A 25,660-nucleotide genomic window follows, 5' to 3' on the forward strand; every position below is an offset into this window, starting at 1 on the left:
CAGTGAAGAACTTCTTCCTTATAGCTAATCTAAATCTACCCTCTTTCAGTTTAAAGCCATTTACCTTTTGTTCTGTCACTACATGCCCTTATAAAAAGTCCCTCTCCAGCTCTCTTTAGGTACTGGAAGGCTGCAACAATGTCTCCCTGAAACCTTCTCTTCTCCAGGCTGATGAACCCCAGCTCTCTCAAGTTGTCTTCATCGAAGAGGTGCTCCAGCCCTCTCATCATTTTCATGGGTCTCCTCTGAACTCCAACACGTCTATGTACTTACAGTGGAGACCCCACAACCTCTGTGACTGCCAATGTTACACCGTCCTCCCAAGACAGGTTTTTCCTAATGTCCATTTTGAGCCTTAGTTATTCTCCCACAGAAATGCCTATAAATTCTCATAATTTATATCAAAAGTTAAAAAGTCCCTTTACTTAAGACAGTTTCAATGCTGGAAGACAAGTTCCATGCATTCAGCTACACTTCTCATAGACTCTTTCTGCTGTTAGAGAAGCAGCAACAACACTAAACCAGTCAACATCTGAAAGGGGAGAATCACACAAACATACCTAACTATTTATACTGTTAATTTTATATTTAGTGTTTGCCTCCATTTTACCATCACCTACCTATGTTACGACAAAAATGGCACATAGTTCTTGCAGTCATGTTTCCCCTCGTGATGCTAAACAGAGCTTTAACCTAAGAGCAGAGTGGTAAAAAGCTTCTTGCTGCATGCAAAAGTAGAAGTCTGAGATTACACCTTATCCTGGATTCATGCTACAGGCTGCCCCTGTTATGAATGAGGTTTTGGTCATTTGAGCTGGGGAATTGAAAGCAGCTGGATATAATGCTTGCCTTATGTGCTGTTGGCTACAGATGATGGCATTCCTTAGCCATGCAAGTTTCCTCTGTCCTTGGGGAAGCACTTTTTGAGCACTATAATGTGCGCTGTAGGTGTATCCTCCTACTGTCACACTCCAAGCTGTTCTTCAACCCATTCTTTCTCCTTCCCTCCTCAAAAGATTTCCCAGTTTGGAGAAATCTGATACAAGTATGTATATTGAATGCCTGTGCTGCCTCTCATTTGCAACTTGTCAATGCTAATGTTTTATTTCTCTCTGCTGGTTCTAACAGGAAAGCAATTTTCTCCATGTATCTGAGTGAGGAATCAGTCGGTACCAGCAACAGGGGGTACTTAATAGGCTGTCAGTATTTAGCATGAATCTTAGATCTTACAGTTTTTAAATGCTGATCCCTTAATTAGTAGTCTTCATGTTTTTTGGTTTTGTCTTTAATGAAATGAGCACTCTAACTCTGTTGTGGAATCATTCATGCAAGTCTGAATAAGCCCGGTTATTCCCCTCATGAAATGGATGACCACAGCATTGGAATGACATTTGTGGTTTATTTCTAATTTGTATTCTCTTGACAATGTACGTTTTCAAGTGTAGAAGTAACTTTAAAATGAGTAACTTTGCCCTAACATAACCATCTGCAGCAAAAGAGTAAGAACTTGGCAACACTAACTAGTTCATAGAAGTTCTTACTAGATATAAATAATCTCGTTTTCTGGCAGAGAAAATCCTCACAGTGTGATCTTTAGTTAGAGGAAAGAAAACTTATGTTAGTTGGCACATCTAGCAGCATAATGTAGTTATTATTAAAAAAGTGACCATGTAAAAATGGCACCTTGTTAAATAATGTAACAACTCTCTGTGTGTATTCTGGGGTAGATTGGCTTACACTGTTTAAAACAAAAACAAACTTTTACTGCTTTCTACTCTTATTAACACTGCTGAGCCAACACATCCACACAGAGCAGCAAGAGGCCAGAGCCAAATACTGACTGAAGTGTTTTAGCAGGACCAAGGTGGACTTTAAATGTGTCAGTCATTAATGCAGATTAAAAAAATGGGGCTACTGTAGACGGAAATTTCTAACAGAATCCTCTCTCTAATAGAAACCCTGATCACAGGGGTTTTGAAGAACATGCCTGGAATTTCAAGACCTCTTGTGATACTGGCAGCCTTGATGCTTCCCACCCAGCAGCTGCATGACCAGAGGTCTCAGACACACTCCCCTGTTATGGGCACGGCTGAGATTTCTGGACATGTAGCCGCCTGGTCAGAGCTGCGCTGCATTTCTTCTCCACTCTGAGCCCTCTGCTTCAGGGAAGTTTGTGGTGGATTAGTGATGCATGCTGCATGGTGGCTGCTTCTAGCCCAGTGAATTAGATGTGCTCAGGATGCTTTTCAGCACAGAGGCCACTGGAGAGAAATGCGCCTTATGCCTGCTCTTAACTCTGTCCTCCTCCAGTTCACAGTGCCTGTATTTCCCTGCAAGAAGATTCAAACACCAAGCCATGGAAATGTACCCAAGACACCAACTTTTTGACAAGACTGGATGGGGGGTGGCGTTCTCCACTCATTTTCTTAAAGCTAGATTGTTTTGTTCCAGCAGATGTAATGGGCATCAGGACAGTGTCATTACAGCTTTGCGACAAGGTCTTCCTTTCATAGAAGTCTGCAATTCTTGATTTTGATGTTGTCCATGCATTTTACATTAAGTAGTTGCTACACTAGGAGGAAAGAAACAGGCTCTATCCTTAGTTTAGGACTGGTTCCTAATTATTTCCACTACAGTTAAACCCATAGGGCAGGGGTCCTCAAACTACAGCCCACGGGCCAGATACGGCCCCCCAGGGTCCTCAATCCGGCCCCTGGTATTTAGAGACACACCCCCCCCCCCCCCCCCCCCCCGCCAGGGGTTGGAGGGGAAACCAAGCAGCCGCAGATGACTGCCTGCCACTGCATCTGCGTGCCAGCCCCCTGGTTAAAAAGTTTTAGGACCCCTGCCATAGCCTATTGAGCAGATTTTTTTCTCTTTTCAGGCAGATGGTGTAAAGAAAGCTTTTGATACCCCTATCCTTGTGCAGAGCATATGATTGTAGATGTGTTCAGAAACAACTACTGGTTAGGGACTGATGGAGAAGGATGACCCACATTTAGGTGCTTGGGTGGTCAGCTGTGTAATAGGCGTGGTGTTTCTGCTAATGCCCATAATCAGGGGTTTAATCACCTGGGGGACACTGACATTGAAAGCTGAAGTGCCTACACACTACAACCACCCTGTGGGCTGGTGAGAGGAAAGGGAGCTGAAGATGCATGTTTTGAAAACAGATGTCTGATCATATTTGAGTTTAATGGATCTAGGGCTTATCCATATTTGGCTTTAAGTAATTCATGCATAAAATTGTGATCTTCCCCAAACTGTTCATTTTTGTCATGGAAGATAGTAATACATACAATGGAAATAACCTCACTGGAGGTAGGTTTGTCCTTCTGTATAGAGGTTAGTAAAACATTTTTTCTTAAAAATTTCATTTGAATGAAACCATACCTGATCTACAGCTACTGACAGCCTGTTGTCTCCAAGAGATAGAATTTGTACTTCTTCAGTACAATAAAAATGCAGCCAAAGTTATTATTTCATTTCTTACTTTTTTAAGGTTTTCCACCACATTGCATTGCAAACCGTTTACATCACAGAATTTTCAGTGTCTGATGTCTTTGAGACTTTTAGTCCTGGTTTACTAGAAATCTTAAACTCCTGGATTTTTTTGGTTATTATTTGTTCCAGCTCTAAATGAAGTGATTAATGTTAAGATATAAATAGAATAAAAATTAAGTAAGGTATTTTGTTTTGCTACAGAATTATGTTTATGTGCTCTTTATTTGTTAAGTTCTTCTACCAATGAATTGTATTCTTAATTCCACTATTTGTATGCAAGTTTAAACCAATGTTTAAATGGAGAAAATATTGATATGGAAAAACCTACTTTTATTTAACATTGAATCTAAACATGTGCAGATAAAATTGCAAAATTTGTGTCTTCTCTAACCAAAAAATGACAGATTGCTACTGGCAATAATCAATGACACCCACCTTCTAGGGGATTTACTGTAAACCCTCTGTGATACACTTTTAGGATGTTTCCTCACATTTTCAAAGGAGTCTTTGCAATAGTTTTTTGGCCATTTAAGTTCTAATACCTGTTTCCATCTTCAAAAAGCTTTGGATTTTTTTTTACTTTTCTGGAAGAAAAGCACTATCCTGTGATTCACTGAGATAATCGCCACAGGTAATTTTGGTTCTAAAAAATGTATGCTATGTAATTTATTTTTGAGCGCTTTTGAAGGTCCATAGTGCTGACTCAGACATAATGGTCAGTTGTATGAAATGACATTTAAAGCAGCTTTTAGAAGACTGGTATGTAAGCCTTAAATGTTACTATTATAAGTTATATTCTCAAAGGCTATTCTTGCTTATATTGTTAGAATAAACTACTCTGAGACAGCTAGAGTCAGGTAGGAAAAATCCTGCTCATGACATCCAGAAGAGTATCTACTGGCATAGACTAGAAGAGTGCTAACAGGGACATGTGTAAGAAGTCGTATGTGGAAATATATTCTCTTAGCTCCAATGTGGATTAGTCTGATGCACCAGGAAGATGACCAGTAAGCCATTCTGTAGCTATTTAATTGCAATTTATTTGCCTCAGTGTGTTAGAGTTTTAAAACTGTGTCTCTTTCCTTTAAATGGTTGAGAATGAACATGTGAAGGAATGGTTTAAATAGTGCCAGTTGAAAAGTAAACTACTTAGGGACTGAAGGAATTTTCCTCTCTCTGAAGAACGCTGGTCCCACTGAGCCAAAATTGATGCTTGTCCTTGATTTAAGTGAAACCAGATTTCATCAGAGGCTCACAGGTGTCCAGCTCCATTGACAGATGTGGAAGTTCAGCATTTCTAAAAGTCAGCCCTGAGTGATAATCCAATTCAAATCTAGAAAGTTCAACTGGAAAGTCAGGTATGTCTACAATAGCTAAAGTTAAAGTTGTGTTTTCAAACAAGAACTTGCAGACCATTTCTGCCTGGTTTTCCAGTGCAGTACTGCTTTTACAGCCACAGGTGAAATTTTGTGCTGCAGTGTTTGCAGAGCCCGGAGGAGCTGAGGGAATCAGTTCTGACCGGTAAAGGCGGCAGCTATTGACATGCTGTCTGCCTTCCCAGCTACTTCATATCATCCATTAGTGGAGATATTATCTTAGCAGGTGCATTAGTGCCCAGCATTGCCAATAATATTTAGGTGAGTACTCAGGTACATTATGAAGAGAGGACATTTTTTACTGGTACCGGTAAATATCTATAGTTATCATTCCTGAATCACTGCATTCTCTTTCCTTGTACCTTGGTCTTGTCCCACAGTGGGTTTTTTAACTCCCTATTGTTCTGATGTGATTTTTTGATGATGATACAAAACCTATCAGATGAGGTTAAGTAAAATTCTCCAAACCTTAAAAGATACTGCCTCACACTTATTATATTTATGATGTGTTCTGAGACAAATTCGCAAAATTCCTAGCAAAGTTTTGCTAAAGACCATTCTGTATAATTCTATCTTCAGAAGTCCTACTTCTTGATAATGAGAGTTTTGAAATGTGGATTAACGGCTAGAGCTGAACCCTGTCTCTTGACAATGACATTCTCCTTTACAATAGCAGAGAACAGTCTTCAACAAATTCTTGAATTCAAGATAGTTACTTTAAAAATAAGATTAAAAAGAACTATATATAGAGTTACCCACACAGGTCTCTAAAGGCATTTCTGAAGTCAAATAAATTGCTAGTAAATCCAGACTTGATCTTAAATTAGTTATTGTCATGACCCTCTGAAAGTCTGAGAACTTTCTGCAAGATGTTCCTGTGAATATTTATGTATCTACTCTGTAGTTCAGCAGTCAAAAAGATAAGACCTGTGGCACCGAGCATATTGCCAGATGCTCTCAACTTCTAATACAGTGATTTTATTCCCATTAAATCCTGTTGAGGAGAATTTACAGGTTTGGCCTGACCTGGAATGTAGCATGGGTTACAAGGGGAAATTCAAGCAGCTTTCTTTCTCCATGCTTATTACAAAGTAGGGAGAACATCTCTCTTATGTATGACCTGAGGGCACTGGCAGCTCCAGAGGAGCCAGGATAGAGAAATTAACGCACTGTTCCTTCTCTGTAAAAATGAGCAAATTGATACCAAAGGGTTTCTACAGCCTACATCCTTTTTGTAACATCTGTTCATGTGACTAGTTTAAGAAAGAGGATAAGGAAAGGAAAATTCAGAGCGATATTTTCCTCATGGTGCAAGCTGTGTCATGAGTCTTGCAGAGGCTGCCTATTCACCACTGTGTTTATTAGCTATCAGTAGACATTTCTTACACATAATTGTTTCATCTTGTTCAATCCCGTTTGTACTGATGGCAAAACATTCAGACACAGCGAGTTCCCAGCAACTTTATACAGGATGTAGAAAAACTTACTTCTACTCTTTGCTTTTGACTTGATGCCTCATGATTTCATTTAGTTCCCTCCAATTCTGGTTTTATGAGAAATAATGAAAAATTATTCAACATTACCTTCTGTGCCATGCTTCTTTAATGTGTTTCTTTCACTTTTTGTTTTCTAAGTGAAGTTTTAGTGAGCTTAGGCTCTCCATTTTCTTTGATTCCTCCTGTTGCCTTTTGTATAATTTCTTCCTCTGCAGTTTTGTTTTGGTTGTTTTTTGGTGGTGGTTTTTTTTCGGTGTGTTGTTTTTTTTGTTTGTTTTTTTGTTTGTTTGTTTGTTTGTTTTTAGGTGGAATGACCAGAACAAGGCATGATAATTAAAAACAGTTTGCATTAGGAATTTGTACAGCAATATAGCAGATTCCCATTTCATTTTCTATTCTCTTCCTACTAATTCCTAGGATTCAATTTTCCTTTTGACTAAACACAGAGATGGAGATTTTAAAAACCCGTCCCTTACAGATCTCTTCCTTCAGTGCTAGGAATTCATTTAGAGTTCATCATTTGTATGTATAATTGGGGTTGTTTTTACCATTGCCAATAGGCAAATTACTGACAATGGATTTTATTTTCCTTTTTTATCACTCTGCCACTCAGTATTTCAAAATGGTTTTGAAGAACATTATTGTAAATTTTAATTTTGGCCACTGAAGCTATTTTTGTATCATTTGCATGTTTATCTGTGTAACTGTTTGATCTCTTTTTCAGATCATTTAAAAATATGCTTGGTTCCTAAGATAGTTCCATATAGGGTTCCCCTGACAATCCTCTCCCTCTTTTTAAGAATGAACATGTATTGCTGTAATTTGTTACTTATTTTTCAACAGAATACTGATCCACAAGACAACTTCCTGCTTTTCCACATGACAGCTTGATTTCTTTTAAATAAAATTGCAATAATTCCTTGGAAATCCAAGATGAGTTAGATGGGTAACCGTCTCCATACGACTACTGACTGCTTGAAAGAACTAATACCTCTCAAACTTGGAAATTTGGGAGGCATAATTTTGCTCTTCAGATGTTAAATTGCCTCACTTTTATTATATTTTTTATTTGATTACTGATACAATTTCTATTTATTACTATAATTTCTCTTTGATATCTTTTTTTGTTTGTTTAATTTGCATTATCTTTTTTCCCTGTGAAATGTATAATTCAGCAATTTTATATTTGGGCTTCTTTGGATCCCTTAGGTGAAGCTCTTTTGGTCACGCTGGTTTGTTTTTATACACATTATGAACCGATTCCAAAATTCTTTCACCAACACCAGTCTTGCAGAACAGGTGAGGTAAACCAGGCAGATTGATTCAAGATGGTTCCCTTTATGACCGTACTTGTCTCCCAGCAAAGATTTATCTCCCCTCCAGATCCACACAGGACAGTGACCTCATGTTGCCTGTTGCTGCCTCTCATACCTAAGAGATGCAATGTACCCTATGGTAGTGAAAATCAAGTTACCATTTCACACGCACCAGAAAACTGCCATTCATACCATGTGTCTGAAACCAATGATCAATTAAAAAGGGCAAGCCGTATTTCCTATTTTATTTGAAATTATTAAGAAAGTGGATGACTGTGAAAAAGACTGTGTAGAACTACACTGTAAAAAGTTTAATCTGCTAGACATTTGTAAAGGCAGCCTACAAAGAGACTGAAAATAAGGGGTCTAAGGTTTTTTGCTTTCTTTAGAATCTGATCTGAAAAATGATATGGAAAAAAGGGACTCATTCTCTTGTTACATATTAACAAAACAGGTATAGGGAAGGCAGGGGGCAATGATCAGTATTTGACTTTTCTATAATGAAAAATTCAGATTTTGTTTCTACATCTGTCTTTTTCAAGAGTTTTTTAAAAAATAAATTATTCTAAGACAGGCATGCATGATTTTTCTTTGCATTGATGAAATCTTGTCTGATTATTTCATTTTAGCACCTATGTGCACATAAATACTTGGAAAAAAGAGTGTATGAACATCTTTAATGACATCCCTTGTTCTCTCTTTCAGCTTTAATCAACAAACAGGTATGAATGTGGGTAAAAAAGTTAATTTCCAAAAAACTGACATGACATTACTGATATTTTTGTGGTTTAACAATAGCAGAATATTAAGGTCTTTAGAAAGGAAAAGCAAAAGCTCTTTCACAGTGTTTTTATCATAAAGAAACAAAGGTTACCTGTTAAAAGAAAGGAAAATTGGGTTATGTTCTCTTTAAGTATAAGTATGTAACAGGTCAAAGAGCCATTTGAAAATAGTCTTCAAACAAATTTTCTGGTACATTGTTATAACTTTTTTTTTTTCCAAGCTTAACAAAGCCTCTCAGTAAGAATTTGTAGAAAATTTGAACAAAGCCACAAGCTATTAACTACTGTTAAAAATAACCACTATCTTCAGAAAGTTCTTTGCTACTTCAGCTACAGATGGAACTTGCTGTTCCTTAAGGAACATATGAAGTAGTGTTGACTTAAAATCAAATAAAAATTATTCTGAATTGCAACATTTAGCTAGGTATAGTATCTCCATTATGCAAGAGGAGCTGTATTGTTTCCTCTTTGTTTTCCTGTACATGCTTTACACTTTTTTGTCCTCAGCGTTAGGATTATTGCCATGACTGAGAAAATATCCTGGAGACTTAAGACATCTTTCAAGTTTCCCTTGGAGTAGCTCCTGTTGTTGGAGACATTAATAGTTACAGAGAAACTCTGCTGTTTTGGATGGAAATGTACTATGATTTGAAACTTAAATAAGTAAATACAGTGGTAGGCATAATGTCTGATTGTTGAAACTACATAATGACAGGTTGTTCGAGTAGGTAAGCAGAATTCCAGAGTATTTCAAAAGCAAGCATTTGAAGTGAATGCAGAGTTATGACCTTTTCCTAATGACTTTTGCAGTAGGTACTGTCTCTTGGCTGCCATAAAATCTTAACCAGTATTTTCCCCTAAGAGTAAGCTCATCATATATAGAGGAAGTATTTCTAAGAAAACAGTATCTGGTAAAACCATGAACATACACACAGATAACACAATTTTTTCATTGCCATTTCCATAAGAAATTGCAGTAGTAAATATAAAGTGTTAGTTTAAGATTAGTGTAAGTATAGCTACATTTACAATCTGCTAACCTGAATAGATGTATCTCTCCAACATCTCTTTAACAGAGCTTTAATAAGACTTTGTATGAGTTATAAACCTTCATTCATATACCACACTAAAGGGCAGAGATCATGAGTTAAGTAGTTTTCATTTATCAGGTACTATGTTTTCTTATATGTTTATTAGTGCATAAATAAACTTTTTAAAATAAGAATGAATCAAATGGGACTCTTTTACTCCCTCTCATCTTCTCACTTGTCTCATATTTGCTGCCCTTAATCTTTCCTTGGACCTTTCTTGCCAAACCGTAGGAAAATAAGAGCTTCCACCCATTGCCACATCGCTACTGAGTCCAGCTGATTGACCAGGAATGCTTACAGCCAGTGTGAAATGCATTACAAACACACTCTCAGGTTGATCCCAGAAGATGTGGTCACTTGACTAATTTTTTGCCTCCATCCTTCAGATAACGCAAGGCATTAGCCTGTAAGCAAGTCTCTGAAATCCTTCCCTTCATACAGATTAAGTGGTACAGTCGCACGCATCTTAGTCAGCAAACTGTTTTGGGAATGATGATTGATTTTTAAAAGCCTACTGATACAAATGCCTTCATGTTTCTTCTCATGCTGTTGTACCATCTATACATGCCTATATTGCAGCTGTGTCCATCTTCCTGACTGTGTCTCAGGCATTCTTCTACAGGGACCTGGTAGACTTCTTGTGTTTTCTATTTCTTGATCCTCTGTCAGAGACTTGTCAGAATAAGAATATGTTGTGCAGGTTTAAGGCTTTGATTTTTGAAGGCATTGTAGGGGAAATCAGTACTTAGCTGCCATTCTTTCCCAAAGTCCTGAAGTCACTTATTCCCTTTAAGTGGCACGTCAGCCTCATAGACGAGCACAGACCATCTTCCATGCTTAAGGTACATGTGCAATGCTCAAGGCCATCCCAAGGAAGTATCTTGTCTCCGAGCCACAAGAAAGAAGAAACCTATTAACATGAAATCCAGGGCTGGGAGCAATCCCAGGAGTGCACTATTTCAGTTGCCTTTCCTTAGGTAACCAGAGGTTCAGAAATGTGCTGTGCATCCCGGTGAAGGACCTCACTGAACTTTCCTCCTTCCCCTTATAATAAGGCTGTCCCAAAGTAGATTCATAAATGCTCTACTTCTTACCTGATACAAATACTGTTCCTTTGAAGATGCCAGGGACACACTTAGATCCCCAAGCATATTGCTGGATTAATACACTTGAAGGATGGCAGCTTTCTACCAAATTTCTAGTTAGACAAATGGGTTGCTCATTACAGCTTAGGTGTCTCTGCTAGATGAACAATCCTGTCAAGGCAAGTGAAGAGTCTTGATATGGTAGAAGGTGTCTGAGTAGCAACATTCTGGTTTTGTGGCAGAAAATAATAAAAAAAAAGATTGTGGTAGTGAGTCATCTTTCCAAAATTTTGGTGTGGGGAACACTCCTTCCTACCTGGATAGAAAAGGGAGTGTGCTGCTGCTACTGAGATGTGCCCAGGCGGGCTGCACACTTCTGAGGCTGCCAGCTTAGCTGGGCTGGCAGAGGAGAGACTGTAAAAGCCTGTGCATGTCAGCCAACCCACAGAGTGGTACTGTGCAGCATGGCGGGGGGGTGTGGTGGTGAGGCACAAGGCTGTTGTGCTTCAGGGCGTAGTGGCAGATGCAAGGATGCTCTCACCAAAGGCCTGAGTTTCTATCCTGTAGACAAATCACATAAGCGGAATATCCCACAGCGCTTCCTGGGTTTATCAGGTGGCATACTATGTGACATTCACTCCTGTGGTTAGCTAGCACAGGCTCTTCAGGAATTTGTCTTTGAGGGGAGAGATGAAGGTGCTCTTGCAGGACTGTAAGTACAGCTACTGATTCTTTTGCATTTTTTCAGCATATCCACTGATTTCAACCAGATCTATAACTGCATAGCTCAAACTGGTTAGGGCATCCATTAATAATTTACAGTATAATAACTCATATCCCACAATCAGTGACCTGTCTGCCACAGCTTCCAATAGAGCTTAATGTGTGCTCATTAATGAACTACCTCTTAGAGAAAGAAAAAAGTAGAATCTTAAATTAATTTTCTTCCTTTGCTTTAGAGTTTCTTAGCTGTTTCCTTTTCTTGTGTGTGACGATCTTCCTCAAATTTACTAGACTTTATATTCTCAAACAGAACTTGTTTTTCCATCATTGCAGCAACATTTATTCAACTGGGATTATTTAAGCATTTGAAAATGCAATATGCATCCTCCACGTGGGAAGATTTCTGGATGAAAATATAAACTGCATTGCATCAGTGTAAACCAGAAGTATCCTCACTGAAGGTGATGTAGTTGTAACAACATAACAATAATGCAAATGAGATGTCTTCAACACCTAGTATTGTAATCCCTTGAGTAATTAATTTCTTAGTTTGTTTGTACCAATCAATATCAATCAGAAGTGGGATGAAGAGAGAGAAAAAGAGAAGTTAAATAGAATCATTATACACACCTTAATTTAGTAAGCATGTGTAAACCTTATCACATTTTTTACTCTGTTTTTCGTTTATTTTCTTATGTTTCTTTGGACAAAGAAATTACTTTCATCAGGTAAGTTCTAAGCACATGTCTGAATAATAATTAGCAAGAAGGTTATACTATCTCTTACTTTCAGGCCCACCGAACCTTCTAATTCATGTTCCTTCTTTTCTCTGAAAAAATCATATGATCTTACCAATTTGCCATCTTTTGATTTGATTATATGATGTTAATTTTTTTTCAACAAATGTGAATCATAAATTTTTTAAATTTCCAGTTAACCTTTTCATGCCACAAACACACCAGCTGAATAATGCTGCTTTTTCTGCTTGGAACAGTGAAAACTGTTAGTTCACTATCATCTAATCTGCCTACCTATTCTTTGTCTGGATAAGGGTTTAAATGTATAGATAAATACTTAGCGTATCTAAAAAAAGAGAAGCAACATAACAGTAATCCCTAAATCAGCTTTACATGCTGCCTTAAAACAGCAGAATACTTTGTTATCATTTAAATAGTAAACTCCAAAACCTATTGTAAGTTAATTGCTGTACTCCCAGGGCAGAAGACCTGCTGAATTATACTCCTAGACATGGGGTACCATAGACATGTGTTGGTCTGGATGAGTAAAAATAATAAGGGCTACTGGTCTTTTAGACTATGACTAACCCACTTTCTAAGTCAGTGACACCAAAGCAGTTTATCTGTTTTCTTGGAAACATGCCTGTTCTTCTGTCCCCTTCCTTCTTGAAATGTACTGCACACAGAGCAGCTGCCAAGCCAGATGAATTGCACACTAGGGGGAATTGTTGAAAATAAGCAGAATGCAGACTGAAAATCGGACTTGGGAATAATTGCAGTAAAGGAAAACAAGCATGGTTTTCTCCACTGTGGTTTCCTCTTAACCACTTTCTAAATGCTTCATGTACTATGGAAAATATTCTGGAGAAGAGGTGCAGTGGCCTGAGCTGAAAAGAAAATTCATTGTTGTCAATGACTTTTGACACCAAAGGTTGACATCAGGCCCTCAGTCTCCCCGCATCCTGCATTCAAGGACTCGTGTATTAGTGACTAAGACCTAAAAGAGTGTGCTCAAGTACAATATGAAGTTTGGTGCCTTTGTCCAAAACTGAAATCAAGTCCTGCCTAGCTTGGAGGCTGCCAGACAGTAGGAGCATGTTCCTGACTGCCCAGGCACTTTCTTCCTCCTGTGTCCCTGGGTAGCTCTGTCTTTTCAGGGCTGAGCAGCCCAGTGGCTATTTCACAAGCCATCATACAGATCATCCAACACACAACTGGAACAGACTCCTGAAAAAAAAATTATGAGGTTGACTTTCTTAAAAGACAGCTAGATAACCAATTTCCCCTGGGTATACAATTTGAGCACTCATCCTAGAAGCAGGGAAAGGCTTATTTCATGCTCTTGACTACCCAACAAGATGCACACTTACATTTTCTGCTGCTTCCTAACTATTATAGACACTTTAATGCACTATGGGAGAAAGAGGGAATATTTCCAACCCTTCCTGTTGAAGCAGTGTTATTGTGCAAAAGAATGCAAGATTTATTGTTCTATAAAGGCAGTAAGACACAACACAAAGCAAAACTGCTTTTTCGTATTCTAGCTTGGAGGCAGCCATCTAGGTTTCCTGTCCTGATCAGAGGCTTTATAAGGATTTAAGGAACAATCACTGTGTAAAAAATGTGTAAAGGCTGTTTTGAAAAGGATTAGGATCCAGATATCTTACTGCCAGTGTCTTAACCATTAAGCTATGAACCAGGTTCATATATTCTGATTCATTTTTTGTTCATTCACCAATCCGATGGGTGCTGATTTTTTACTCTACAACTTAGTTTCATTACCATAGGGACTTGGATTTCTCTATTTCTCCCTAAATATATTTCCAGCTAAACCCAAAGACTTTTATATGAGGCTACAGGTAGCATGATGGTTAAAATATTTTCCTAGCGTGCTTTTGTACTAAAAAAAAAAAAAAAGTGCCCCACTTTGTTATGAATATTCCAGCAATTGCACGATGATAAAACAAGAGCAGGAGCAATGTTTTAGAAGACAGTAGCGATAATTACACTTGTCTTGTTGTCCCTATTGGGGCATGCTTAGGGGTTCTGGGAGAATGCTTGTCAAACCATATCCTTCTAGATACGCAGATGGAGGAATGCCAGGCCCAGCCATTCCTTATGCATCAAGCTTCTCATCTAAGTCAACACTGAGAAAGAGCTACACATCTATCAATTAGGTGCTGCTGGGATCAGGAAGCAACAAAACTGGCATATACAGAGTCATCATTTAGGACTGCAGAAGAATTTAGGCTTCCAGCTCAGCTTTTAGATGTTTAAATCCTTCAGTAGGTCTGGTCCTAAATTAACCAAATACGTGTATGCCTCCATGAGAGACCATCAGGTCAAGAAGAAGAGTAAAGTCTAGTGTGTTCTTAACTACCATATATATCTTATTACTGGGATTATTTCGTACTGTGGAGTTAGACTGAGATCTATGTGACTGTAGATGGTTCCCAACCTAACAGGAGATGTCAGGATCCATCCCACATGGATCCTTCAATCACTGCTGGTTCTGCAATATCACCCCAAAAGGAGCTGGTGTATATATAATGGTCTGATCTAGATCCTCCATGGGGTTACACTTGAGTCTTTAATAAGAGGCAGCACAGTCTCAAGTGTTGTCCTCAAACTATGGAGCAAATATAACCTGCACCTAAATGCAAGCATGTGTCCTTACACCTCTAGATGCTAGTCCAAACTTGTCTGAGTCCCATTTTTTAATAGAATGTTGGGGAATTTGGTCTCCAGTACTTCAAGACCAGCTACTTTGGTCTCTTTGGTTAGTGGGTGATTACTGAAAACAGGAATAACAAGAAAAAAATTTCTGCTAGTCACCATTGATGTTACTTTGGTTTTTGTCATTAACACAGCTACTGTAAGAACTGGCCAGTTATCTTGGCTAGTAGAAATGCAGGTCTATTTATATTACAAAGAGAGTTAGGCCTGACCACCAAATTACAGACCATACTCCAAACTCTCAAGTGTTTTGCTTGCTCAAACGCATGTATTGTATGAATGTTTGGTTTTAACACTACAGTCCTTATTCAAGCAAACCCACCCACTATGGTCAAAAATAGTGTAATTTGGCATCCAGTAACGATCTATTCTCAAGTGACATTATTCTCCTACCATCACCATTGCTTCTTGCTTGAATAATTATTGTTCTCTCAGCTTTCTCCAGCTTTATTGATTAATTTTATTTCTCCTTCTAATAAGAGCAATTAAAACTTGTCAGAACTTTAGGATGAGAACACAGCATTCATATACTGTTATTATTTCTTGCATATGCTAATAAGATTGCAATTAATAGTGTCATATTTCTTCTTTCCCCTTCTTAATGCAGTCTTAACATACTAACCACTTTTTGGGGTCTCTGGTAAATATTGAGCAGATCTTCCAGTGTGGTGGTTGCATAAAACCCCCACCCTTATGTACACTGTGTTTTTTTCATCTATAAAGAGCAATATACTTATTTTCAAGGAAGGTGACTTATGATATGGAAAGCCAGCAAAAGACAAAGAAAATATATTAGAAATAGTGTTTATTTCTCTTCTGAGAAGACCTTCCATTGTGAACATGTTTCTAATCTTGCATAGATACATTTTATATTTCAAATGTATTTTGAGAGAAAATAGCATCAGAGATTTAGACCCGAGACTTTTCTTAGGTCTCATTATTTGGAAAACAAATTGCTTTTGATTGTGCATGCATGTATACATATGTGCAGTCATACATGTACATGCCAATAGTTATAGAGTGCCATCTGCTGTCATATGAGACTAAATAGTGTTATTTCTGTTAAGTTCTTAGGATCAATAAAGTTGTGTCCTTCAAGGACTTTCTAAGTCACCCTCACAGACAAAGCACATTTTTAAAATGTAGGAAGATTGGAGTGTTTTTTTCCTGCCTTTGAACACATTGACCCCTCTATACTGTATTCTGCTTTAATTCATATAATTGATTAATCTTCCTGGCTGCCCTATCTGTGCAGTCTCTTTATTCTTTTGGTCATAAACGAAAAAATACTTTTGTGACAGGCTTGTGCAAAATATTGATTTTCTTAAAACGCTAACTTATTTAGACCAACATGTTGTTTTCTTATTGATCTAGAAATAAATTACAGAGTCCAGGCACAATGTAAATAGCAGCAGAGGTATTCACAAGCAGCATTCAATCTCCTTTTTGGGAATGAAAATCTAAACTTGTTCTTCAGGAGGAAAGTCTGCCTTAAGAATAGGAGTCATAGAAATGTTAATGCAAAAAATAAACTTTGCCACTTGTCACAGCTTCCTCAGAGAGGTAAATCCATCTCCCCCAGCCATATGGCGTTTCATTCAAGACTGAAAACTTGCTCAAATGCTGTGTCTCTTAAGACTGTTCAGCATTTCCCTCTGGTGCCTGTCCCATAAAATATTTCTCACAAAAGTTAAATTGCTTAAATTACTCTCTCTTTGAACTTAGGAAATGTTGTGAAGATCTAGATGAATAGAAGTTTGCACCAGTTTTCAGATGGGGTCTAAAGTGGTTTTAACTAGAAGGTTGTAAAAAAATATTTTAATATTATAGCATGTTTTGTAACAAGATCTTGGTTTCCAATTTGGGTTAGGTGGGTCATATTGGTGAAATTTATTTAAACTTGAAATCTCAGGAATATCACAAGAGCATATTTACCTCAGTTTTTAAGAAAGCAAGAAGAACGAAAGCCAGCTATATACTATTCTGGGCAGGCTGACTTCTTAATCCTTTTAGGAAAGGTAGCCAGGGAATCAGGACATATTCTTGTATCTGACATGATTGTACAACTAAACCTTCCACTCTGCCATGGCATCTTTATGTGCTGCCATGATTATCTTGTGTTCCCCATGAAATGTATTCCTGTGGAAATGTCCTAGTCTTGACATTAATAAGACAACATTGTTTGCTTTTGTTGCTTATGTATTTTCTAAAACAACCCCAACTTTTACTGTTTCCCTCTTTTGGCATTCAAATGTGGACACCTGTAACCTCATTTTCAGAGTTACTTGCATCAGCATTTTCAATATTTTTTGGCAGTGAGCACTTAACATAGGCTCTTGATACAGGTATCCACATAAAAAAGAGGAGGTAAAAGGAGCTAATAACTATGGGTAGGATTTGAAAAGTGGTGCCACTTTCTTATTCACTCTCATTTTCCTGAATCACTCCTTTTTGTCTTTTACTGTGCTTTTCAATGCAAGTTACCTGCCATTCATACTGTTGTGCATGGCATTCTTCTGTGAAATATTTAACTTTCTGCTTTTTTCTCATTATGCATTTGATTACGTAGTCTTCATTATTTATTTTTATACACTACTGTGATTACATGAAATATTTAGTCTGTGAAAAGTATATATTCTGTAAAAGTTGCTACCCTCTTCACTTTTTCATCTCCTTCTACAAGACCATATTTTAAAGTCTTTCTTTCATGGAATACTGCTGCAGTGACTTAAAACAGCAGTCAATGTAAAATATGGAAACAACTGAACCTAAACTGAAAAACTCACTCTGTTAGGTCTCATGCTGATGCTTTTCACTGTTGCCTAGTGTTTTCAAGTTTTGGAGGATGCAGGAAAGACAAGCATATCCAGGCCATAGATCTATATTTTATGTATGGGAACCTAAACAGAGTTAAATGTGGACCTGCCTTGAAAAGTGAGATTGCCACTAGAAGGATGGTTCAAAAAATATTAGCTGGAGGGAACTCAACCCATTTGTGTCAGCCTTCAGTGTTTTCTTATACAAAAAACATTTCAAAATAGAAAATGAGTGAGACTTATGTTGACATGTAAACCTGACAAAAATGTGTATTTTGGAAATAGTACCATAAAAAGCCAACACTGAGGTGGATATCTGGAATGGATTTAAAATTCCTATATTTCACTAGGTTTAAATTTTGGCAGAAAAAGATAGAACACAATATTCAAATGACTTACCTAAGATTTCTGTTAGGTGATTGACTGTTCTATGGGCCATGATCAGGTACCAAGAAGGAAAAAAGATACTGTATTACCTACAGCTTGCCAGAAATCTGGCAAGAAATGTCATTTAAATTAATAATATTCTTGAAGGGAGACAAAAAATTATGTTTGGATTTATTTTTTGTGTGAAAGAGGAATAGTGATTTTAAAAATCTGTTTAAGAGAGAAGCAACAACAAACAGAAAGTCATTGCATTTTCAACTTTCCCTTTAGCTAGACACATCCCATCTTCCTAAAGTTCCTGAGGACCCAACAGTGTAACTCCAGAGGCAGATGGAAATTCGGTAGTTGAGAGAATATGGCAGTCTGGCACACCATTCAGGAATGCCGGCAAGCAGGCAGGTAAGAAACCAGGCAGAGAAGGAGACAGTTTGTCTTAATCCCTTAATTCCTTAGATAAATTCAACAGAAGCAATATAGTATCATGTAGTATTTTAGTCTAGTGTAATTGGTTTATTGTGCCAGAGAACAGTTCCAGTGGTAGATTTTCAATCTATCCTAAGGGTAGTTTGCACTGCCAGAAAGGCTTCTACCAGGGATCTCAAAGCACTTCCCAAATGCTCATGAATGAAGCCTTGTAACATATCCTTCTCACTGGGCAAGAAAAAACATGGGAATGAATGGAAATTTATCCTTTCATTGGAAATGATCCAAATTAGCATCACTGAGCACTCCCTTCATTTCAAGTGGAAATATCAATATTTATTTGACACACATCCTCTAAGAGAGAGGACCTATTCTTAATCTTGTTCTTTCACAAATGTAGGTATGTTCTGGCAAGAAAGGCAGGAGCAAAGGAAAAGGTAGATCCTAGTATTATAAACAATTCTTATTTTTGCTTTAAAATTGCTTAAGCAAGGCCAGATTTGACTTCCACAGTAATCAACTTGAATAATTCCCTTTTCAGATGTGTGCTTTACCTGTAGGCCTGCAAATTTGGCAAGAGTTTTATATGCCCAGTTTTATTTATAGACTTTTTACAACATAGGAGTGATTATTTTAAGAGTAAATAATGCTCACTTTAAAGATGGGCTGCTGTAAGTAAAAAGGTTGAGGACAAAAACAGCTCACCATCAAAACCAGGAAAGTGGAAAAAAAAAAAAAAAAAAGGAATTTAAAGCCTTCAAATGCCTCCCAGGTTCCAAATATTACTACAGATATTCTGTCTGTGAATATACACCATGACTTAACACATAGTCACTAAGCACTGGTTTTCTTGAATTCTTTAATGAAAGTAAGTCACTATGTGTCCTCTTTTTATGTGCAATATTTACTGTTTGTCTTTTCACTGTATATATCCATCGATTAGGTGCCTTTACCAAGGAACTTGGATCAATGAATTCCACTTTTTCTTGTAACTGAAATATAAGCACCTGGTGTAATTTTTAAGATCTATGAAGTGCCAGTGAGACATCAAACTGAAATTGATGTCTGTGCAAGACCATTCTGTAATTTTCTTACACTGACAAATATCAAGGTCAGATGTGATTACAACAGTACAGTGACAGGTAAAGAAATCTTTGGGTACTCTATCCCATGAGAACAGGCTTTTCATTACAGATCATAAATCAGAAGAAAAATGACAATGTTTCACACTCCAATGTGAAAGCACTTATTTCCCTTTTCAAGCTTTTGTTATTACACTATTATTATAGACCTTACCATCATACACTTACATTATGGTGCATTAGTACCATCAAAAAAAAGGGATTCACTTTGAATAAGACAGATCATTATGCCTTCTAGAATTAAGAGAGTTTTGAGGAAAGCTTGCATTGCTGTCCCTAGGGTTTTGGAAAGCCTTTGTTTAGCTCTTGGGGATGAATGTTGCCCTTTAGAATTGTACTGCTCTTCTTTTTTTACCTCTAAAAAAGCTCCCAACAATAAACTGTCATTGGCTCCAGAGAATAATTAAGTTTAATAGTATCCCCAGACATAATATTCAAAACACAAGCACTATGCTACATAGCATAATGTTGTCTTGCAATAGTAAATATCTTAATGCATTTTGGATGCTTATTTATCTCCTGTTTTTTACACACTTGACATATATTTAGGTAACTTTTTCAAGCTTTTCATTGAAACTTGATTTGGGATAAGAGAACAGTGGAAGTTGTTTTATTGTTGATGTTTAATGAAAGCCAACTTTCAGTTACAAGAAAAGAAATCTGGTAGGTAGTAGACCAACCACAAAACTGTGGGAACTGGCAATCCTAATACACCTTCACAAAGATGCAATGTGAAGTCATTTTTATATCACTTTTATCACTTTTATAACTAGCCGAAGCTGAGTCCTACCTTTAGATTTCAGGGGACAATTACTAGGAAAGCTCTTTCATGTTTGGAAGAGCCAATTTTAAAAGTTATGAACATGGGCACATAGAGAAAAAAGTTTCTAAATGAAAAACTACTCATCTTTTCCAGGAATGGAGAATAGCATTGGAGTTACACTATCAAATGCAAAAGCCATACAAAGAGAAAAATAAATCTATTTTAAGAAACTTAATTTATTTCTAAAGCTAACAGATATAGAAGTAGAAGATAAAGATACAGGTATAGAGTTCCTATGTAATTTTAGAAGGTTTAAAAATAGAGTTTTAGGGGAATACATATATTTTACAGCAGTCACTTTAAACTTAGGAAGCACATTTCAAGGGAAGGAGAGAGAGATGGAAATTGCCAGAGCATGGCTGTTCAGATTCCTGCAGTAGGGTGGGAAGAATTGCTGTCTGGAGAAGCCTGCCTTTCTCCTCTGACTACAGGCTGTCTTGAGCAATCAGCTTATACTTGATTCCTAACATTTAGATAGCTAAAATTAGGCAAAATAAATTCCAACTTATGTTAAATACTTCTCCATAAAGACAGAAACATGAAAAAGACTGTGAGGTGGAAGATAATGCTATTATCTGCATTGCTTGTGCCAGGGGTGCACTGAAGTACCTCTGGTCTTTAACCAGGCTCCTAGTATGCAATGTACAACGCAAGCACAGAACAAGAGAGCATGCCATGCCCTGAAGAGCTTGTTCATTCCCCACTGTCAAAAATACTGATAGTTCTACCAAATCAGGATTATCTTCCCACGCTGGTCTGCTAAAAAACTATGATCTCAGTCATAATTCAGTAATGAGCTTTCTAACGCAAGTAGAGAACACATTAGAAATGAAAAAAAATATTAATACATTATATTGGTATCTTCTGTGATTCATAAGTTTGTCTTATTCATAAAGTCTCCCCACAATAAAAGGTCTAACTTCCATCACAAGCTGAAACTGTTTAAGCAACTGATAATTTTAAGAATTCAAAAGCATTTATAAGCATCTGGACTCCTATCTTATGTGTACAAGTGGTAAGATAAAGGTTTCTGTGTATGTATAGGTGGGTTAGTGTCCCACTTTCTTACTAGAGTATATAGAAGCATCATTTTCTAAGAGATTTAGTTTAAAGGTCCAAGGCTGAAATCAGATAAAATCTTATGAATTTTATGGTATATATTCCAGCCCCACTATCCATCCAGTATGATTTGTCTTGTTTTTCCTTTAAGTTGTACTCAAATAATCACTGTGCAGACTATCACAGAAGTTCATTACAATGGACAAAATCTCTACAATACTGGGTGTTTTTTCTTATAAAACAGCTTATAGAATCTGTCTTTACCCAAATTGGCTTCCTCCTTTCTGTGTGACACACCAAAGATATAGATACATCAAATCCTACATTAATATCCCATACAAAATGGTGACCCTGCTAGATACACAGTTGATGTATGCAGGGCATGCCAGAATTTGTTTGACATGAAGATGTTACAAATTCTCCCATATCAGGGACTGAGTTATATTAACCGCATTGTATTAACTAGTTTTCAAAACTCCAATGACATCTGTAGGAACTAAAAACATTAAAGCCGTAGCACTGTAAAACAAGGAGAGGTCATCCAGAATGCATAATACATTGCAACACAAAGTTTATTTACTACTAGTTTGCTTTTTAACAAGCTTTAACATCGTATTGAATTTTCAAACATACCCAAATGTTGGGGTTGGTGACTATTAATTCATGTGTTTATTTTTAACCAGAAAAATGCTGTAAATTACTTGTTTCTATGAGGCAAAAGTAGCTGATGAATAAATCCAGTGGCTGAAATAGAGCTGGACATACAATAACATCTAAGATGAAACTTCAGAAGTAATAGAACAATAACTGTAATGAATTAAGAGATGATGGAATTTGAAAGCAATTAATCTCGTGCAATTTTTTTAGCTGATACAGTGACGTAACTGTAAAATTTGAGCACTTCCATCAGACATTACTGGACACCTCAAGAGATAGACAAACCTCTTATTAAAAGGGTTTATGTAGTTATGGCATCAAATTAAAAGCTGGTGATTCATTTTGCCATTACAGAAGAAATAACATTACTTCAAATTTATACATTATTCTTTTTGTCATAGAATGCATAATGAATCACAATTTTTGTTCATCACTTGCTTATTATTAATTTAACAGGCATAGAGATAGTGTAATATATTTTCTTCCATTCCATTTTTTATTAATAGAAGTCTTCCTTTTCAGGTTTAGCATGGTGCCCAAGAGGAATGTAGTGTTGGGGTAATGAAGGAGCAAAGAAAACAAGTCTCCTTGAATTTCAGTTCTCCTGATTTACATAGCAGTCTTCTCAACAGGGAAAACGATTCTATTACCTGCAACAGAACACACACCTCATTATGGATGAGTGGTGCACACTGCTTTAATGAAGCCACAAACTACAACACAGGAATCGTGAAGGGCTCATCTGGGATGCAGCTGCTTACCTGGTTGCAGAAACAGACAGGGAATGTATACATTTTATCCTTTCTCCAGCTAATATGCAAAGAGTTGTAAGGGTAATGAAATTAATGATATTAAATCAGTGTTTATGTAGAAAATATTTATTTTTATGTGTTTAAATATAAAATATCAGCCCTCTTTCCATCCAATAACTGCCGTCATTCCAGGATCTACTTTCAACGTTTCTGTTTCTCTGGAGAAAACCGTACAAAAGTTATTAAACACAGAAAGGAATTTTGCTAAATGTTCCTTTTCAAGATATCAGCAATATATATTAATATATATTAAGGCTCATTTAAAATATACTCCATTGTTTTCAAGACAACACATCTATTATTAATGCTGCATTTCTCAGTTTGAAAGCAGTGCAGGTCTCAGGAGGAAATCTGCATGGCGCAGATACAGCAGATACTGTGGGTGTGTGTTGAGTGCCTGTTTGGCTATAACAGTAACAAAGGAGTTTCTGGCTTTGTTCATGTTGCACAGCTATAGTACCCCTGAAACTTTCATTTGACTTTCAAAGTGAATCCTCTGAGTGCCCACAGCGTCTGACCCCAGGACTGACCTCCAGGACATCCTGAGCACAATCTGGCTGGAGGAAACCAGTGAGGAGAAGCTGCCCTTTCGGTACCTGTCAGAAGATCCTTAGGCACACTGTGAATCACCCTGACATGGAGCATGTCGAAGGCCCAGCAACCCCCAACACAGGTCCCATCTGAGAAAGAGAAAAGGGAGGAGCTGCACCTACAGCATCCCATTGTGTGGATCTTCATAAGGAACACCTGTAAGCCATTCAGCAAATCCATGCATTTTCAGGTTCTTCTGATCACAGATAAATCTCTAGTCTTATGTGACAGTCTCATATCACAAGCACATACCTGCCTGCCATGCAGCCCAAGTCAGCCATCTATTAGGAGTAAAAGACATGTAAGAGACCATCATCCTGCTGTGACAAAGGCAGTAGAAACATGATTTCTCTGTAAACAGTGCAAGCACAATCTTCTCATCCAGTATCCAGGCCTCCTCCAACAGTTCACTCATCCCCAGGGCCTGGAACCAGGTTGCAAGTATTCATCTGGGTCAAGCCTCATAGCCAGTAAGGAAAAGATGAACTGCTCTTTTTGGGCAACCACTTTCTGGGGTGGGTCCCAGAATGCTTAGACTCATCTGCTGTTGCTCTTGACACACCATCAGGTCATGTTCCTGGAGATACGCCCTGTAAAGTGTGTGGCAGCGTAGCCCCTTACAACAATATGCCTTGATCTTTTCTTGCATGATGATCCCTAGGACCTTTGCCTTTCCACTGTCTTCCAACCTTATTTATGATAGCTTGTGACACATACTAATGCGAGTGAGACCAATATAGAGACTGATGATGGGACATTTTAGAGTAAGATGTTATTTCATGGCACAGACAAGTAGAGTGGGTGAACACTAAGAGTATCTTGCTAGACATGCTGTGAGGACTGGTGGAATGTCTTGATGAGAAAACCTTATCCAGTTGGGATATGTCTGAGCTACGCTAGAAATGTCCTGGCAGTTTGGTGTGTTGACAGCAAGTATGAATGCAAGGTGCTCTTGCTGGAATGGTCTTTAGAGTGGCTGAAAAGCACAGTGGAGACAGAACCAGTGAAAATGAGAATTACTAAGTCAAACCTCCAGCTTGCCAAAAGCACAGCTTCCATGGGGTAACGGTGTAAGAAGGGGGGTAGAGGTGTGAGGCAAAGAAGTTACCAGTTCCAAATTACCTTCAGATATGATACTACAGTTAATACTCACAAAGTTTAGGCTTTATTTTCAAGCTGTCTATATTTCTGAAAGCAAAAGTGAAGGCAGAGCGCAAGTATGGGGAAAGTGGAAGGTCTATACAGTCTTGCTCTAATTTTCTTGCCACCAAATGAGAATTCAGGTGCCTGGATGAGGGAGAGTCCTGTGGTAATTCTTCAGTGCTTGCTGCCCTGAGCCCCGTAACCCTTGTGAATGCAGAGGTCTCCCATCATTCCCTCAGCTGCCTCTGGACTTCTGTCCACTTTCCTGTCTCAGTCCTTTCAGCCCAACCTCTTGCCCCCCATCACTCAACTCTTCCCATCTCAAAACCTTCCCTGTCCTCTGCCCATCTGTTCCCAAATCCCATCCTGACTTAACAACCCAGGTTCATGCTCCCTGACACTTCTCTACCACCTTTTCCTACTCAGGGCTATCTCTACGAGGCACAGCTTTTGGCATGCAGGCTGTTGTGCTCCTCTACCCCTGTAGTGCCTGCAGCCTGTGGGGGCAGCTGCTGCCACACCAAGCCACCACTGCTGCAGGCATCTGCCTGTACCCTTCAGCTTGTCTTCACACACGTCCTCCCAGCAGTGGTTGTGGCTTTTATTCTGGCAGGGATTTAAAAATCCTGCAGAGAAGTTACATTTATAAAATACTGCCCTAGATGCACTTCAGAGGAAAAGTTCAGGAAAAAGAGTGGAAAAGAGAGGTTTCCTTGCAGGAGCACTCCCTCCTCTACCAGCCATAGAGATTTTCTGGGAGAATCGTTGAGGGTTAAATAAATCTTAAAATGGTTGGAAAATGTTTTTAGGAGATCTTGGCTTTGCCTCAAGATCCTAATATAACATTAAGGAGAATTACATAATTTAAAGACGGCAAAGGCCAAGCAGATGACCCAGTGCAACCTCTCAGCAGTACAATCTTGCACTGTTTAGCATATTTTGTGGTGTCTTTGTCCAGTCT

General features: G+C 38.0%; 1 long non-coding RNA gene across 1 annotated transcript in view; it reads right to left on the minus strand.

The window, feature by feature from the left end:
- Positions 1-6,674: 6,674 nt before the first annotated feature.
- Positions 6,675-25,660, minus strand: part of LOC308065430 — a 190,577-nt gene continuing 171,591 nt past the window's right edge. Inside the window, exon 2 of the long non-coding RNA XR_013928768.1 lies at positions 6,675-22,803. This is a non-coding gene — a long non-coding RNA (uncharacterized lncRNA). The remainder of the gene's footprint in view (positions 22,804-25,660) is intronic.

The sequence above is a fragment of the Falco punctatus genome (genome assembly GCF_963210335.1).
Source record: "Falco punctatus genome assembly, chromosome: 6".
Taxonomy (NCBI): domain Eukaryota; kingdom Metazoa; phylum Chordata; class Aves; order Falconiformes; family Falconidae; genus Falco; species Falco punctatus.